Genomic DNA, 14,359 nt, shown 5'->3' on the forward strand with positions numbered 1-14,359 from the left:
AATGTGCTATAACTCTCCATTTTGTAGTTCATCTTTAATTTCTTTCAGCAGTATTTTGTAGTTTTAAATGTAAAGGCCTTACATATGTGTTGTCATTTCCCCTTAATAGTTCATATTTTGACACTACTTAAGCGGTATTATTATCTTAATTTCTAATTGTTTGTTATAGACATGAAATTGACTTTTGTATATTGATTTTGTGCCTAGCATCCTTGATAAATTCACTTGTTTCTAGCAGCTCTTTCACCATTTTCTACATAAAAGATTATATTATCTGTAAATAAAGACACATGTGATGAGGGCAAGGTGAGGACAAAGCACAAGTCCCTCCCCCTCACTCCTGGGTGGGATCTGTGTGACTTTCCTTCAGGAAGCCCGCAATTGTCTTATTGTTAATGCCATACTAGAGGGAAAAACAACCTGAACTTGACAATGGCAAGGCCTCCAGTATCTTGTAGGTCCTCTTTAGCATATGAAAGTTCTTTTGAAAACCTCCCTTTCCCTTCCCTCCCCCAACTCCCAAGTAAATCCTCCACCCCTCACCACCCCTGTGCAGCAGGTCTTTCTGCCCATGGGTCCTGTCCCCATGCTTTAATAAAGCCACCATTTTGCACCAAAGACATCTTAAGAATTCTTTCTGGGCGGCCAGCTCCGGCCCCACCCCACCAAACCTCATCTATATTCCAAAACTACATCAGATGTACTACTTCCTTTACAGTCAGTATGCTTTTTTTTTTTCTTTTACTTGCCTTACTGCAATGGCCTGAAACATCAGATTTGAAATGATAAGTGGGTATCCTTGCCTTGTTTTATTTTATCTTTTAATTAGCAGGAATTCATTCTTTTCTCATTACGGGAAATATATGTAGATTTACATAAATGCTTTTTATCACATTGAGAAAGTTTGCTTCAATTTCTGGTTTGTTGAGAGTGTTTTTAAAACCAGGAATGGGGCGGCCCCTGGGTGGCTCAGTGGGTTCGGTTTCTGTCTTGGGCTCAGGTCATGATCTCAGGGTCCTGGGGGAGCCAGACCTTGCTCAGCAGGGAGTCTGCTTCTCCCTCTGCCTCTGTCCCTCCCCTTATTTGTATGTGCACTCTCTCTCAAATGAATAAATAAAATCTTTTAAAAAAAATAAAATCAGGAATGGATGTTGGATTTTCTAACTTTTTTTTCTTTCTACATCTACTGAGAATATCCTGGTTTTCCCTTTTTGGTTTGCTAATACAGTGAATTATACTAATTAGTCTTCAAATCTCAAACCAGTCATGTATTCTTGAGATAAACCACATTTAGTCATTTGATTAATTTCTTGTGGCTGCTGTGATAAATTACCTTAGACCAGATAGTTTAAGACAACAGAGATTTAGTCTCTAAAATTTGGGTGGCCAGAAATCCAGATTAGTTTCACTTGCTTAAAACCATTATATTGACATGGATTTGATTCCTCTGCAGGCACTAGGGGAGAATCTATTTCTTGCCTCTTTTGGTTTTTCATGAAGGCCGGACTTCCTTGTCTTATGGCTACATCATTCCAAACATGCCGATCTCTAACTCCATAGTCATAGTGCCTTCTTTTTTTCTTTGTCAAACCCTCCTTGGACTCCCTTTTACAATGATACTTATGATTGCCCTTGGGGCCCACCCAGATAATGCAAGATAATCTTACCGTCTTAATTTAATTACACGTGCTAGTTTCTTTTGCCATACAAAGTAAATGCTCACTAGTCCCATCATTTAGGACATGGATATCTTTTGAGGAGACACTTCCCAGCCTGCCACAGTGCACTCTCCGACCCTTAAAAATTCATATCCAACCCAATTGCAAAATACATTAACCTCAACACCGACATCCTCAAAGTCTCAAACTACCACAGCATCAACTAAAATCCAATATCTCATCTGAATACCATCAGTTTATAAGTCTGAACTCTCATCATCTAATTCACATATGGGTGACACTTTGGGTAATATCTATCCTGTGGCAAAATTCCTTTCCCCTCTGTAGACCCTGTCAATGTAGAAAACAAGTTAGTTGCTTCCAAAATATAGTGATGAAGCAGACATAGGATAATAGTCATAGATTTTCCATTTCAAGAGGAAGAAAATGGAAAGAAAAAAGTGATTGCCATTCCTAAAACATTAAAAAAATCTAGCGGGGTAAGTTCTATTAGGTCTCAAGGCCTAGAAATAATCCTCTGTGGCTCAAGATTCTACTCTCCGCAACTTTGACATTAGGCTCTGGCTTTAGAGACAATTCTTCCTTTTTCTTGAAAGGTAGACTGTGTCTACAAATGAACAGTTCTATTAGCCTATTTCAGGTAGAACTTGGGGAGTTTGACAGACAGGCATACGGGTTAATGAACTCGAACTACCTTTGAATTGGATCTGGCTGGCACTAGCTCTGGAGAGCCCCTTGTCAAATAGTCAGGAATTTGGCAAGCCCATTGTTAAATCATTCCTGGTTTGAAATTAATCATGTCTGGAGTTTTCATAACAGAAAAATTAGCAAATGACACAAATCAAAACTTTTTTTTTTCTTTCAAGAGAGCTCGTTTACCAATGTACCAGCAGATATACTATAATATACTATAATGTGTCTAAGCAATTTATCTAGTTCCAACCACAGCAAAACAAATTAGATCACAATCGTGAGATAAAAATCATAGAGGAAGTTTCACAAGCTGGTGGACAATTTATGTGGCCCTTACATGGAGAAAAAGCCATGGAGGACACGGTGGTCCTTGAAGTCACTTTCTTTGGTTAGCGGACCTAGAAATATAAAGTATGCTGGTGTTCTGGTGGAAAGTCCAAAAACACTTATTATATGACATCTAGCAGGTAATTTAATATGGGAAATACAATAAGTATTTATTCCTTGGAGCTTTTTCATGTCATTATTTCAAGTGTTTCTTTGGGTAATGAAAACATGCTTTTCAAACTCCATTGCTCACATATAAACCTCATTAAAATATGTAATGTGATGTCAGAATTGCTCATTAATTAAATCAATCATTTCTTCAATTACTGACAGAGATTATTAGTGTCCTGTGAGCATAAAAGAGAATCTTAGGCACACAAGATAAAGAACTTCCACAAGGAACTGGTATTGCTGATGGGAAAACAATGAATACACATGAAATAATTCAAGAAGAACATAAAACATAAAATTTAATATCCAGAAGTGCAGAAAAGGAAGCCCAAACCAAATCTAAAAGTACAGAGGGTTTAGTGAGTTATATATTGAAGAGCCATCATCATTGAAAAGCAATGATCACTTTGGGCTTGAAGTTAGTGCCTGCCCTCAAAATTCTTAGAAATTTCTGGGGTGCTTGGGTGGCTCAGTCAGTTAGGTGTCTGCCTTCGGCTCAGGTCATGATCTCAGAGTCCTGGGATTGAGCCCTACCTCGGGGCTTGTGATTTCTCTCGCTCTCAGAGTCCTGGGATCAAGCCCTACCTCATGGCTATGTGATCTCTTTTGCTCTCACTCTCTCATAAATAAATAAATAAATAAATAAATAAATAAATAAATAAATAAATAATAAATAAATCTTTAAAAAAATTCTTAGAAATTTCCAAAATAAGTAATGCCAATCTTTTTGGGTAGTATGTCCCATATGTGAAACATGCTGACTAGAACCCCACAAACAAGCCCTTTTGAGAAATGTTATTTTTTTTTCCCATAGAAAAAGATATTTCAAAAGTTTTTTTATATTAATATATAAAATTCATCCTCTCATTTTTAAAGTTGTTACTTTTACATTCTGCTGATATTTTTCTATTACACGGCTGATGTAGATTTTGTTAGCAAATAGCATTTTTTTCCCTTTGCTTATTTCCATAATAAACGAGAAGCTAGAAATACCACTCACTTTTCTAGTTTTGGAATTGCTGTGTAACGAAGTTCTGGCCAATAACACCCCAATGGAAGTCATGTTGAGGCTCAAGAAGATATTCATTTAGAAGAAGGGCCGAGTTTTTCCCTTCCTCCTGCCTCAAAAGTATATGTGATTCTAGACCTTTGTAAATCTATGGTGAGCATTTGCAAAGCATTTAAGGACAACAGGCCAATGTAAGCAGAGGAGAAAAATAGAAATAAACTTCGTCCTTGATGGTGATATTGAGATGCTGAGCAAGCCCTAGACTACCTTCATCAAGTTGAATCTCAGATCTGTACCTCTGAAACAAATAATGCAATATATGTTAAGAAAACAAAAAAAAGGGGGCGCCTGGGTGGCTCAGTTGGTTAAGCGAATGCCTTCGGCTCAGGTCGTGATCCTGGAGTCCTGGGATCGAGTCCCGCATCGGGCTCCCTGCTCGGCAGGGAGTTTGCTTCTCCCTCTGACCCTCCGCCCTCTCATGCTCGCTCTATCTCATTGTCTCTCTCAAATAAATAAATAAAATCTTTAAAAAAAAAAAAAGAAAAGATAGCAGGAGGGGAAGAATGAAGGGGGGGAATCGGAGGGGGAGACAAACCATGAGAGACAACGGCGACGGACTCTGAAAAACAAACAGGGTTCTAGAGGGGAGGGGCGTGGGAGGATGGGTTAGCCTGGTGATGGGTATTAAAGAGGGCACGTTCTGCATGGAGCACTGGGTGTTATGCACAAACAATGAATCATGGAACACTACATCTAAAACTAATGATATAATGTATGATGATTAACATAACAATAAAAAATAAAAAAATAAAGAATCCTTCTTTAAGTAACTCTATGGCTTAAAGCACTTTTATCTGAGTTTTCCGTTCTTCCAACTGCAGCATTTCAAACAGAATAATAATTATAGATTGTTATGGTTTGGGACATAGAGTTATGTCCCCAGTTTCCCCTTTCTTCAACCCTCTAAATTCTTTACCTTCCTTCAAGCCAAACTTTGGGAAAAGGTGGTTTATGTACTTATGCCATCTGGCTTCCGTCTCCACATAGTCTCTGAAATTCACCAGGTCCAACAGAATCTTTTATGCCTTCATCTTTTTGCACCTCACTGAATTTATTCAAATATTTGGTAATGTACTCACTTTTGAGACAGTTTTCTCCTTTACAATACATGATATACTATCTCACTGTTTATTTTTGTCATCTTTTTTTTTATTGCTCTTGTGCTAAAACTGAAATCTTAATATTGATGTTCCTCAAAGTTTTGCCCCAATACTTCCTCTTTAGTCTTTATATTCTTCCCCTAAGTTATAACATACTTCCCTAGGCTATAAAAGTATCAATGTAGTAATGACTCAAATTTATATCTTAAGCCCAGACATTTTTTCTGAGCTTCGGTCATAGGTATCCAATCATTCATTTGACATTTCTGCTTGACCACCTCCCATGTAAGTTTTCATAAATTGTCTCACAATTACCCCATCTATTTCTCCAAAATTCTTTTCTATTTTATGAAAAGCACCCTTATCCAATGTCCAGTTATTTGTTCAAGCTTGAAATCTGAGACTCCTGACTCGCCCCTTTATCGTAAACTTTCTATCAAATGTATCATTAATTTCTTCTGATTCTACCAATCACTGTTCTCCATCTATATGTCTGACATCTGGGTTACATTACTGCAGTGACCTCTTACCATGTTTCCATCTTTTTTTTTTTTTAAGTTTTTATTTTTAAGTAACCTCTACACCTGATGTGGGGCTTGAATTTACAACCCTGAGATCAAAAGTCACATGCTCTACTGACTGAACCAGCAGGAGCCCCAAGATGTTTCCCTCATTCAATCGTGGTTAGCCTCCAACTTATCTTCCATTATACAGAAGTCGGAAGGATTTTTTAATGTAAAACAAAAAAAAAGAAAATTCAATCAGTTTCTCACTAGCTTCAACTCTTTGATATTTTCACATTGCTTTGGGATAAAACCCAAACATCACTCCATGGCTTACAAGGCCCTAAATGTTTGCATTATTCTGCTGAAGCAAATTTCCCCACACTTATGAATCATTTTCCCCATTGTGCTCTAAACATGTAACTGCTCAGAGAATTAGCTCATGCTGTTTCTAGTCCTTGAAATATTTTCTTTGGGTGGCTCACCAAGTATTTTCAAGTATTAAGTTAAATTCTTCATAGATTTTTTTCCCTGTTTAAAATTGACTTCCATTCTCTATTCCAGCAGTTTATTACTCATTTATTTATTTTGTAATACTTATTACTTTTAATGGAATATATATATATATATGGTTTGTTTTTGTTCAATTATGAGCTTTACTTCTAACTTATTCACCAGTATATTTTCAGTGCTACCACAGGGCATGGCAAAAAACACATTTATTTAACAAATAATCATTGAATAACTACTATGTACCAGGCACAGTTAGAAGTGTTGGTTGTGTGATGGAGAATAAGTTACCCTCTGTTGTTAATAAGACCTCTGTGTCAATTATATCTCAATAAAGCTGGGGGAAAAAATAAGTCCTCTATGAGAAGATAAACTTTAAGTTGAGTCCTAAAGTATAAAAAGATGTTAATCAAACAAAATTCTGGGGGAAGAATATTCAAGACAAACAGTACAAAATACAAAGACTCTGAGTTACATGTTAAAGACAAAACGAAGGTCTATGCCTAGAAATGATGATATTGTGCAGAGCAGTTTATAGATGATACTGAGGAATTAGGCAGAAGGCAACTTGCATAGAGGTTATGGAAAAGTTTATGCAGGGAGTTGTACTGACTGGAAGGATGGAAGAAAGGAAGGAGAGAGGGAGGGAGGGAGCGAGAGAGTGAGGAAGGAAAGAAAGAGATTGGCGGTGCTGATTATATTACCTGCTGATTGAGAATATGGCTGAAAGATAGTGAAGAGCCTCCTGTTGCTGCCTCATATAAAGTGATTTCATAGTATTCTGGAAGTTCATTGAATCTGCTACTCCATGTTAACTGACATCTGACTGACTGGAAATTTCTAAAACCTGACAATCACTTCTAACATCCTCATAGGATTCTGGAGCTTCGTTTTACTAACTTGATGTTTCAGCTAAATGAATTCTCCATGAATATTCTTTTGACGTGGTGATTACTTTCTCATCTCTCATTGGGAAGAGGTCAATGTCAGACAGGTCAGAAAGGAGGGATGCCGAGGCTCTGCTTGTAAGAGAGGCTGTGTTGGGAGGCACCATCATGTCCAGAAGCAAAGCCTGCAGGAATGCTTGCAAACCCATGGACACCAGAGATGAGGCGGGCTTAGAAAGTTCATCCCTTTGCCAGAAACCCCATGACCTCCTCCCTACCATGTCGTTTCAGCCTGAGTAAACAGAAACATCCTTTAATAGAGATTTTTGACCAACTGTGCTCTACTATTCCCCAACATGCTGGTAACTACTTACTCTCTCATTAAAGTTCTTATCTCATTAAAGACTACTAATTTGAGAACCAATTTTCATTTTAGGCCACTAACATACACCAGCCAGTAATTTGCAAATAGGTAATTTGTTGGCTAATTCTTTAAAGTACTCTTTTTTTTTTTTCTGCCATCTAGACTATACAGGTTTCACCTTAAATGCTTTGTTCGTGAAAAATATTATATATAATGTATATATACATATATATGTGTATTTATATATATACACACATATATATGTACACATACGGATTTGGGTAGGCTTTTAGGTAAATATTACCTTTTTTAAAAAGACAGCTTATCATCTATAATTTTTCTATTCTAGCACATTTTTTAGCTATATTTTTTTTATTTTCATTTTGGAATATATTTATAAGCGTTCATATTTTTAGTGTGTTTGTGCTCATAATGTAATTATGCTACTGTAATAATAGCTAGCATTTATTTGGTATGCCCTCTGTGCCAAGCAAAGATTTAGCACACCTCACTTAAGCCTCAAAACAGCTTTATGAGTTTGTTATTATCAATTAAACCATTAAATATGTGAAGAAACCGAGGCCAGGGGATATTGAATTATATTCTTAAATATTTATAGGTTATAAAAATGAAGGCAAGACTGGAATTTGACCACAAGCTAACTGGTTCCAGGTTCACTCATTGCTTTGGGAAAATTTGGCGTTTAGGCTTAAAGAATACCATTAGTAACTTTGTTAAGGGAAAAATTATTTTGACACTTATTAAAATGGTAAGGAAGATTTTATTCAGGACTATTGTGGTAGGTGTCAAAATTGACAGTAGGAGAGAGATCAGATTCTACTCAAATAGAATAATAACAAGTGGGGATTTATAACCAAAGAGCAGGTTGGAGTGTGGAGTGCAGTGAATGGAAAGATACTAAGAGCAGACATCAAGAGTAAGGCAATTCATGCCAAACTGATTTAGGATTCTTGCTGAGGGCAGACCAGGGTGCTCAGATATCAATGGGGGGGATGAGGAATTTGATCAGATATCAAGGATGGAAGGATCCCCTTTAAACTGACCTGGTAAGATTCTTGCTAATACTGGGCCATGTAGGCCTGACACAGATAGAGGCCAAGGTTGAGGCCTAGTTAAGAAGAGGGCTTAAAGGAACCTAACTGAAGTTTGGTCAAAGAGAGCATCTTATCAATTTGTTGCCAGGTGAACTGGGGAACCGCCTCCCACCAACCCTGGTCCTGAAGACTTCACGCAGCCCATCCCAAAGATGTAGCTGAAGGTTCTTGGTATTATCGTGAGAAAAAATTCAAAGACAGATACAACACAACAGATGAGCAACACAAGCAGGAATGTTTGTTAAAGCCAAAGTACACTCCTGAGATGTGAGTGTAGGAGACAGAGAGAGAGAGAGAGAGAGAGAGAGAGCGCGCGAGCGCACAGGCTATGTGCCCAGAGGTTTGGGTTTGTATCTTCTATTGACTGTTGTCAACTAGGGGGTAGAATATTCATTACTTGGGACAGAGAGTTCTTTCTTAGAAGCAGGATTTCCTGCCTTTTCTTTATTTGGTCAGTGGTTTCCAGCCTACTTTGTCAGCATCTTGGACCTATCTGGTTTGATCTGGCTTCTTATAGCTCTGTTTTGGAGTGCTGCCAGGACAGGCTTCTGACTTTCCCCCCAGCTGCCGTGACTTCCTTTCAGCTGGCCTCCAGGCAACCTGGTAGAACCTAACTAACTGCCTCTAACAAATTCACCACAAGAATAATAGAATTTTAGGGGCACCTGGGTAGCTCAGTCTGCTAAGCATCTGCCTTCAGCTCAGGTTATGATGCCAGGATCCTGGGATCCAGGCTCCCTGCTCTGCAGCTAGTCTCTTTTCCCTCTCCCTCTGTCCTTCTCCTGTGCTCACGCACACGTGCACTCTCTCTTCCTTTCTCTCTCGAAGGAAATAAAATCTTGAGGCTCCTGGGTGACTCAGTTGGTTAAGTTGTCTGCCTTCGGCTCAGGTCATGATCACAAGGTTCCTGGATTGAGCCCCATGTGGGACTCCTTGCTCAGCAAGGAGTCTGCTTCTCCCTCTCCCTCTGCCTCTCCCCCTGGCTCATGTTCTTTCTCTCTCTCTATGTCAAATAAATAAATAAAATCCTTAATAAATAAATAAATAAAATCTTTAAAAAAAAAAGAATAGTAGAATTTTATAGATTGAGAGGACCTTAGAAATAACCTGAATCAACCCATCCTCTTTATAGAGGAAAATGCTGAGCATTCATGTGCAGCTGCTTGCCCAAAGTCACTTGGTTGTTGGAAGACATGAGACAATGACTTAGCCCTATGCTTTTACCTTTACACTATCATTGTCTTTTACTGGATTATTTACATATTATCCTAATATATAAGAAATGAGATACTCTACAAATGCAGAATGGCACAACATACAATAGATAAAATTGTCTTTAAAAGGGCGCCTGGGTGGCTCAGTTGGTTAAGCGACTGCCTTCGGCTCAGGTCATGATCCCGGAGTCCTGGGATGGAGTCCCGCATCAGGCTCCCTGCTCGGCAGGGAGTCTGCTTCTCCCTCTGACCCTCCTCCTTCTCGTTCTCTCTGTCTCAAATAAATAAATAAAATCTTTAAAAAAAAATTGTCTTTAAAACTCCCAATAAAAATTGACATTATTTGTTTTAGATTGCTCTTCTCAGTTTTAAAAAAAATCTATATCTAGGTTTACTAACAAATAGCATATTTGTTGTTTAAATTGGTGTTGACTGGATAGTTATGCAGGATCTTTAAATGTCAAATGGGAGTCTATGGAAATAGATTGGAATTCCAAACTCTGTACAAAGGTCTTCTATGGAGCTGTAAATGAAAAACAGTGTGTGAGAACATTGTTTTAGCACCTGTTTTATTGCCTGCACTTGATGTAATTAGTGTATTTAAAGACAGCCCTCTTGGTTACACCATATGGTTTGTAATCATTAGTATAATAGATGTACCATTTAAAATGGAGCTCAACACTGAGTGCTTTTGTTCCATTATGCCAGCATAATAAGGGGTTTTCAGAGAATTGACTGACTCCCAATTTTGAATCTCAGACACATTTAGGTTCTCTAGGAGAAGAAATTTTAGGTGATAAAAAGCAAATTTTCTACTGTTATTTGATTTAGATATTAGTAAATATTTTATGCCTCCTTTGACATGTCTGACCCTAAAATAATGATATTTTAAATAAACTATTATTGATGACAATGAATTTCTTTAGCATTTTCAAATGTGAAGATGTGCTATCTTCCGGCTTACTAACTGGATTTCCATTGTGAAAGCTTAATTAGCTTTTATTCACACTAATTTCAGTTGTTATTAAAATAAGAAACTTATTTTTTTCCTTCTGTAAAAAGTTTAGCAGGAAATTAAAAAAAAAAAAAAGTAGCACAGGTCCTTATAAACTGTGGAAATAGTCCCTTTAAAAAAACCTAGAAAACATCCTGCATTTACAGTTTGCTCCGAAGTGACAACACCTAAAAGTTAGTCAGTGATTCTATCTTCTCACTTAGTAGAAGCTACAAGAGGTGACAAGCAAAACAAGAATCCCATTGGAAATAAGATTGCAAGCAAAATAAGAAGACACTGATTTCCAGTGTTGTTAACCAACACTCATACATACGCATATATACACATTTGTAGATGGATGCATGTAAGAATCTACAATAGTGACTATATATTATGTAAGTATTGTCAAGGATGAATTTAAATTTGAATAAATACTTATTATTTCTCACAAAAAAAGACTATTCTCCGTGCTGAAATTCCAAATTTTATGGAAAAGTGAAAATGATATATACTCAAAAAAGAAAGCCTAAATGCCTATGTTTTCCTCTAACCTATAAAATGAGTTCATGTAATTATAATGTCCAAACTAAATACAGCAATATAATTGTTCTCTAACTTTTTTTTATATGAGAATCTCTTTGAAGTAATAAAGACAACAAAATACTTAGGATTCCACTGCCCCATGGTGCAAGATACACACTCAGCTTGTTCTAACTGAAAGAATCGCATGACCTTAGTACCACTATCCCTTGCCTGCCACCCACCCCTACCCGTGCTGCTTTTCGTTTCCTTCCTCTATCTACTTCATGTCTCTGGAGGCCAATGCTTTTCACATTATATTTGCAATTGATACAGCTTGATTTACCACCCATGATGCAACAGTCCCTTGCTCTGACTTACATCTGCTCTGCACCACTCCCATTTGTTGCAGCTTTGCTCTTGGGTGTGCCCTTGTCATTTGTCTTGGAAGTGACACTTCACTCACTAATGGGATGTTGGTCATTATATCAAAAACAGATCTATGCCTCCCGATAATTTATCTGCTTAGGCTGACACCTCCAGTTGCTCTAATTTTCCCTTTCAACTGTTCAACTATTTTATCATTTCCATTCTGAACGAGATAAAGTTAACCCTGAGCTTTACCCACTCTCCACTCATTTATGGAGGCATATAGTGGAAGGTTTGGTCTGTAAGATGTTAGTATTCTATAAACTTCATACAACTTTGGTAGATTGAGCAAAAATAAGAGTCATCTATTGTACAATGCACTTGCATCGTTTCCTTTATGCCTTATGATAGCCCCCGATTCGGTTTCCTTGTGTCCATTGTGCTCCATTCCCCTGTACGTATGTACTGAGGAGCACTACATTTTACAACAGTAATGGCTACCAGGAATTTTCTGTGTACTTCGGTTGATGTAAATATAGATGAGATGAAAAGACTGGACGGGCACTTGCTGGTTTTATGAAGTTGGCGTATACTAAGGATCGGCTAGGATACCCTGTCTGAAGAGCAGTGTTAAATGTCTCACTAATAGAGGAATGATTAAATAAATGTGGAAATTTAAACTAAGTGGAATACTACACAGATGTTAAAATTATAATTACAGTGAATATATTTATATATATATAAAGGTAAGATAAAAACGAAAAATAATGCAAATTTAAAATCTAATAAATATTAAAATATATTTTAAAATATTGGATGAAATGTGGTTTTAAAGTCTTTAATAATGTTGATATAGTTTTTCTTAGATTGAAGATTAATTTATACACAATAAAATGCAGTTTTGAAACCAGATAGTTAGATGAGATATAACGAATATATTCATTTTATAAGCACATGCCAATTACATATAGAAGATTTCCATCAAATCTGTAAATTCACTGGTAATCTTTCAAGTCAACCACCACCACTTCCAGATCAAACCACTACACTAATTTCTAGAAAGATTGCCTGTCCTGAGATTTCCAACAACTAGAATTACATTCTCTTCTCTTTTGTCTCTGGATTCTTTTGCTCAACAAATTTTTAAGAATCATTAATGTTATTGCTTTGACCTTACTGAGTAATAGTCTGTGACTTTGGCTTTGCCACAATTTAATTATCTATTCACCTGTGCATAGCCCTTTGTTTTGTTTCAGTTCGAGGCTATTAACTACTCTGACCGTTTCTTTATAAATAATTCTCTGTACAGCAGTTTTCATTTCTTTAGGAGAAATACCCAGAAGTGTAACTCTACTGTCATATAGTCATTGAAGGACAAACTTTCTAAGAAATTACCAAACTGTTTTCTAAAGTAGGTGTTTTGTTTTGTTTTACTTTTCCCAGCAAATATATAATATTTTTGTTGTTCCACACCCTCACTAACACTTGAAGTTGTCACTCTTGAATTTTATCCATTCAATGAGGAACAAAGAGAAACTACAAATGAGTATTCATGATGTTTAGGCGGTTTATTGGGTGTCTTTTTTTTTTTTAATTTTATTTATTTATTTATTTGACAGAGAGAGAGCACAAGCAGAGGGAGCAGCAGGTAGAGGGAGAGGGAGAAGCAGGCTCCCTGCTAAGCAGGGAGCCAGATGTGGGGCTTGATCCCAGGACCCTGGAATCATGACCTGAGCCAAAGGCAGCCGCTTAACTGACTGAGCCACCCAGGCGTCCCAATCTGGTGTCTTTTGAAAAGCAGAAATTTTAATGTTGATGAAGTCCAATTTATTCATTTTTCCTTTTGCTATGACTTTTGTGTCCTAGAAATCTTTGCCTACACAAAAGTAAAAAATATTACCCCAGCTTTTTATGAGAAGCCTTATTGTTTAAGTCTTCTTATTGAAGTTTATCACCCACTATAAATTCATGTATATAAATGTCATGAGGTTTATCAATAGTCATATATATAACTAGTTGGTCCAGAATTATTTGTTGAAATACTATCTTTCTCAATTGGATTATCTTGTACCTTTGTCAAAAATCATTTGGCTGTACATTGTTTACATTTTGGGGGGCTCTTTTCTGCTGTACTGTATTTCAGCTGCTTGCTTATTGATGCTTAAGCCAATTCCACACTGTATTGATTACTGTAGCTGTATGGTAATTTTTAAAATAAGGTACTATAAATCCTCTAATTTTGTGGTTCTTTTTCAAGATTAGTTTGGCTCTTCTATCACCCTTGTTTCATTATATAACTTTTAAAATACACTTATCAAAATTTTATGCTTTATAAAATTCAGGTCAGCATATAATTGGACCTTCCCTATTTATCCAATATGACATCCAATCGGCATCTTTAGTCCATTCACATTCAATCCAATTACTGACATGTCCGGTTTTTTGTTTAACACATTCATTATTGTTTTCCTTTTTCCTCATTTTCTGTTTTGCATTAGTTGAGTATTTTTATTCTTCTACTCAGTCTTCTGTATAAGGTTTTAGCAATACCTCTTTATTTTTTTCTTTATGAGTTTCTCTTTATATCTTGGATTATTTTTATAAATTCTAACCTGTAAGAAATTTATAACACTATGTTTCCATTTATACTCCTTTTTTATCTTTGTGCAGTTTTAAACTACTTCATATGTGTATCTCCACTACCCTGCTTCTATTTTTGCTTAAAGTAGTTTTATAAATTTAATAAAAAAAAGAAAAGAGTCTATTATATTTACTAACCGCTTACTCATCGTATCTAGTTCTTTCTTTCTCTCTATAAGTTCAAATTTCCATCATATCATTTCCA

The sequence above is a fragment of the Mirounga angustirostris genome, unplaced genomic scaffold (genome assembly GCF_029215605.1).
Source record: "Mirounga angustirostris isolate CCGP_5_RB_7025 unplaced genomic scaffold, mMirAng1.0.hap1 SCAF_3, whole genome shotgun sequence".
In the NCBI taxonomy this organism is placed as follows: domain Eukaryota; kingdom Metazoa; phylum Chordata; class Mammalia; order Carnivora; family Phocidae; genus Mirounga; species Mirounga angustirostris.